Source organism: Megascapheus bottae, unplaced genomic scaffold (assembly GCF_031878675.1).
Source record: "Megascapheus bottae isolate mThoBot1 unplaced genomic scaffold, mThoBot2.hap1 HAP1_SCAFFOLD_147, whole genome shotgun sequence".
Classification (NCBI taxonomy): domain Eukaryota; kingdom Metazoa; phylum Chordata; class Mammalia; order Rodentia; family Geomyidae; genus Megascapheus; species Megascapheus bottae.
The window spans coordinates 143938-149268 of NW_028327571.1; positions in this window are offsets into that span (position 1 = coordinate 143938).

Sequence of the window (5331 nt, forward strand, 5' to 3'; positions counted from 1 at the left end):
ATGGTGTTGTGTGAAGTCAGAATGGATGTGTGTGAATTCATAGAATGGATATTTGTGAAGTAAGAATGGAGGTGTGTGAAGTCATAGGATGGAGGTGTGTGAAGAGAGAATGGAGGTGTGTGAATTCACAGAATGGAGGTGTGTGATGTCCCACAATGGAGGTGTATGAAGTCACAGAATGCAAGTGTGTGAATTCAGAATGGAGGTGTGTGAAATCATAGAATGGAAGTGTGTGAAGTCAGAAAAGATGTGTGTCAAGTCATAGAACTGTGTATGTGAAGTCACAGAATGGAGGAGTGTGAAGTCAGAATGGAGGTGTGCGAAGTCAGAGAATGGAGGTGTGTGAAGTCATAGAATGGAGGTTTGTGAAGTCAGAATGGAGGTGTGTGAAGTCACAGAATGGAGGTGAGTGAAGTCACAGAATGGAGGTGTGTACAGTCATAGAACGGAGGTTTTTGAAGTCAGACAATGGAGGTGTGTGAAGTCACAGAATGGAGGTGAGTGAAGTCACAGAATGGAGGTGGGTGAACTCATAGAATGGAGGTGTGTGTAGTCCTAGAATGGAGGTGTGTGAAGTCACAGATTGCAGGTGTGTGAAGTCACAGAATGGAGGTGTGTGAGGTCAAAATGGGGGTGTGTGAAGTCACAGAATGGAGGTGTGTGAAGTTACAGAATGGAGGTGTCTGAAGTCAAAATGGAGGTGTGTGAAGTCACAGAATGGAGTTGTGTGAATTCATAGAATGGAGGTGTGCGAAGTCACAGAATGGAGGTGTGTGAAGTCACAGACTGGTGTTGTGTGAAGTCAGAATGGAGGTGTGTGAAGTCACAGAATGGATGTGTGTGAAGTCACAGAATGGAGGTGTGTGAAGTCACAGAAGGGAGGTGTGTGAAGTCATAGAATGGAATTGGATGAAGTCACAGAATGGAGGTGTGTGAAGTCAGAATGGAGGTGTGTGAAGTCATAGAATGGAGGTGTGTGAAGTCACAGAATGGAGGTGTGTGAAGTCACAGAAGGGAGGTGTGTGAAGTCGTAGAATGGAGGTGGGTGAAGTTACAGAATGGAGGTTTGTGAAGTCAGAATGGAGGTGTGTGAAGTCAGAGAATGGATATGTGTGAATTCATAGAATGCATGTTTGTGAAGTAAGAATGGAGGTGTGTGAAGTCATAGAATTGAGGTGTGTGAAGTGAGAATGGAGGTGTGTGAAGTCACAGAATGGAGGTGTGTGATGTCCCACAATGGAGGTGTGTGACGTCACAGAATGCAGGTGTGTGAAGTCAGAATGGAGGTCTGTGAAGTCAGAATGGAGGAGTGTGAAGTCATAGATTGGAGTTGTGTGAAGTCATAGAATGGAGGTGTATGAAGTCATAGAATGGACGTGTGTGAACTCTTAGAATGGATGTCTGTGAAGTCATAGAACAGAGGTGTGTGAAGTCAGAATGGAGATGTGCGAAGTCATAGAATGGAGGTGTGTGAAGTCATAGAATGGAGGTGTGTGAAGTCACAGAATGGAGGTGTGTGAAGTCATAGAATGGAGGTGTGTGAAGTCATAGAATGGAGGTGTGTGAATAGAGAATGGAGGTGTGTGAAGTCACAGAATGGAGGTGTGTGAAGTCACAGATTGGAGGTGTGTGAAGACAAAGAATGGAGGTGTATGTAGTCAGTATTGAGGTGTGTGAAGTCATAGAATTGAGGTGTGTGAAGTCAGAATGGAGGTGCGTGAAGTCACAGAATGTAGGTGTGTGAAGTCACAGAATGGAAGTGTGTGTTAAGGCATAGAATGGACGTGTGTGAAGTCAGAATGGAGGTGTGTGAAGTCAGAATGGAGATGTGCGAAGTCAAAGAATGGAGGTGTGTGAAGTCATAGAATGGAGGTGTGTGAAGTCACAGAATGGAGGTGTGTGAAGTCATAGAATGGAGGTGTGTGAAGTCATAGAATGTAGGTGTGTGAATAGAGAATGGAGGTGTGTGAAGTCACAGAATGGAGGTGTGTGAAGTCACAGATTGGAGGTGTGTGAAGACAAAGAATGGAGGTGTATGTAGTCAGTATTGAGGTGTGTGAAGTCATAGAATTGAGGTGTGTGAAGTCAGAATGGAAGTGTGTGAAGTCAGAATGGATGTGTGTGAATTCATAGAATGGATGTTTGTGAAGTAAGAATGGAGTTGTGTGAAGTCATAGAATGGAGGTGTGTGAAGAGAGAATGGAGGTGTGTGAAGTCACAGAATGGTGGTGTGTGATGTCCCACAATGGAGGTGTGTGAACTCACAGAATGCAAGTGTGTGAATTCAGAATGGATGTGTGTGAAATCATAGAATGGAAGTGTGTGAAGTCTGAAAAGATGTGTGTCAAGTCATAGAACTGTGTGTGTGAAGTCACAGAATGGAGGAGTGTGAAGTCAGAATGGAGGTGTGTGAAGTCAGAGAATGGAGGTGTGTGAAGTAATAGAATGGAGGTTTGTGAAGTCAGAATGGAAGTGTGTGAAGTCACAGAATGGAGGTGAGTGAAGTCACAGAATGGAGGTGTGTACAGTCATAGAACGGAGGTTTTTGAAGTCAGACAATGGAGGTGTGTGAAGTCACAGAATGGAGGTGAGTGAAGTCACAGAATGGAGGTGGGTGAACTCATAGAATGGAGGTGTGTGAAGTCCTAGAATGGAGGTGTGTGAAGTCACAGATTGCAGGTGTGTGAAGTCACAGAATGGAGGTTTGTGAAGTCAAAATGGGGGTTTGTGAAGTCACAGAATGCAGGTGTGTGAAGTTACAGAATGGAGGTGTGTGAAGTCAAAATGGAGGTGTGTGAAGTCACAGAATGGAGGTATGTGAAGTCACAGAATGGAGGTGTGTGAAGTCACAGAATGGAGGTGTGTGAAGTCACAGAATGGAGGTGTGTGAAGTCACAGAAGGGAGGTGTGTGAATCATAGAATGGAGGTGGGTGAAGTCACAGAATGGAGGTGTGTGAAGTCAGAATGGAGGTGTGTGAAGTCAGAGAATGGAGGTGTGTGAAGTCAAAGAATGGAGGTGTGTGAAGTCACAGAAGGGAGGTGTGTGAAGTCATAGAATGGAGGTGGGTGAAGTCACAGAATGGAGGTGTGTGAAGTCACAGAATGGAGGTGTGTGAAGTCACAGAATGGAGGTGTGTGAAGTCACAGAAGGGAGGTGTGTGAATCATAGAATGGAGGTGGGTGAAGTCACAGAATGGAGGTGTGTGAAGTCAGAATGGAGGTGTGTGAAGTCAGAGAATGGAGGTGTGTGAAGTCAAAGAATGGAGGTGTGTGAAGTCACAGAAGGGAGGTGTGTGAAGTCATAGAATGGAGGTGGGTGAAGTCACAGAATGGAGGTGTGTGAAGTCAGAATGGAGGTGTGTGAAGTCAGAGAATGGATGTGTGTGAATTCATAGAATGCATGTTTGTGAAGTAAGAATGGAGGTTTGTGAAGTCATAGAATTGAGGTATGTGAAGAGAGAATGGAGGTGTGTGAAGTCACAGAATGGAGGTGTGTGATGTCCCACAATGGAGGTGTGTGAAGTCACAGAATGCAGGTGTGTGAAGTCAGAATGGAGGTCTGTGCAGTCAGAATGGAGGAGTGTGAAGTCATAGATTGGAGTTGTGTGAAGTCATAGAATGGAGGTGTATGAAGTCATAGAATGGACGTGTGTGAACTCTTAGAATGGATGTCTGTGATGTCATAGCATAGAGGTGTGTGAAGTCATAGAATGAAGGTTTGTGATGTCACAGAATGGAGGTGTATGAAGCCATAGAATGGAGATGTATGAAGTCATAGAATGGACGTGTGTGAACTCATAGAATGGAGGTCTGTGAAGTCATAGAACAGAGATGTGTGAAGTCAGAATGGAGGTGTGCGAAGTCATAGAATGGAGGTGTGAGAAGTCATAGAATGGAGGTGTGTGAAATCATAGAATGGAGGTGTGTGAAGTCACAGAATGGAGGTGTGTGAAGTCATAGAATGGATGTATGTGAAGTCATAGAATGGAGGTGTGTGAATAGAGAATGGAGGTGTGTGAAGTCACAGAATGGAGGTGTGTGAAGTGACGAGAATGGAGGTGCGGGTAGTCAGAATGGAGGTGTGCGAAGTCATAGAATGGAGGTGTGAGAAGTCATAGAATGGAGGTGTGTGAAATCATAGAATGGAGGTGTGTGAAGTAACAGAATGGAGGTGTGCGAAGTCATAGAATGGAGGTGTGTGAAGTCATAGAATGGAGGTGTGTGAATAGAGAATGGAGGCGTGTGAAGTCACAGAATGGAGGTGTGTGAAGTCACAGAATGGAGGTGTGTGTAGTCAGAATAGAGGTGTGTGAAGTCATAGAATGGAGGTGTGTGAAATCACAATGGAGGTGCGTGAAGTCACAGAATGGACGTGTGTGAAGTCACAGAATGGAGTTGTGTGAATTCATAGAATGGAGGTGTGTGAAGTCACAGAATGGAGGTGTGTGAAGTCACAGACTGGAGTTGTGTGAAGTCAGAATGGAGGTGTGTGAAGTCAAAAATGGAGGTGTGTGAAGTCAAAGAATGGAGGTGTGTGAAGTCACAGAAGGGAGGTGTATGAAGTCATAGAAAGGAGGTGGGTGAAGTCACAGAATGGAGGTGTGTGAAGTCAGAATGGAGGTGTGTGAAGTTAGAGAATGGAGGTGTGTGAAGTCATAGAATGGAGGTTTGTGAAGTCAGAATGGAGGTGTGTGAAGTCACAGAATGGAGGTGAGTGAAGTCACAGAATGGAGGTGTGTACAGTCATAGAACGGAGGTTTTTGAAGTCAGAAAATGGAGGTGTGTGAAGTCACAGAATGGAGGTGAGTGAAGTCACAGAATGGAGGTAGGTGAACTCATAGAATGGAGGTGTGTGAAGTCCTCATATGGAGGTGTGTGAAGTCACAGATTGCAGGTGTGTGAAGTCACAGAATGGAGGTGTGTGAAGTCAAAATGGGGGTGTGTGAAATCACAGAATGGAGGTGTGTGAAGTTATAGAATGGAGGTGTGTGAAGTCAAAATGGAGGTGTGTGAAGTCACAGAATGGAGGGATGTGAAGTCACAGTATGGAGGTGTGTGAAGTCACAGAATGGAGGTGTGTGAAGTCACAGAATGGAGATGTGTGAATTCATAGAATGGAGGTGTGTGAAGTCAGAGAATGGAGGTTTGTTAAGTCACAGAATGAAAGTGTGTGATGTCACAGAATGTAGCTCTGTGAAGTCAGAGAAAGGAGGTGTGTGAAGTCACAGAATGGAGATGTGTGAACTCACAGAATGGAGGTGTGTGAAGTCAAAATGGATGTGTGTGAAGTCATAGAATGGAGGTGTGTGAAGTCACAGATGGAGGTGTGT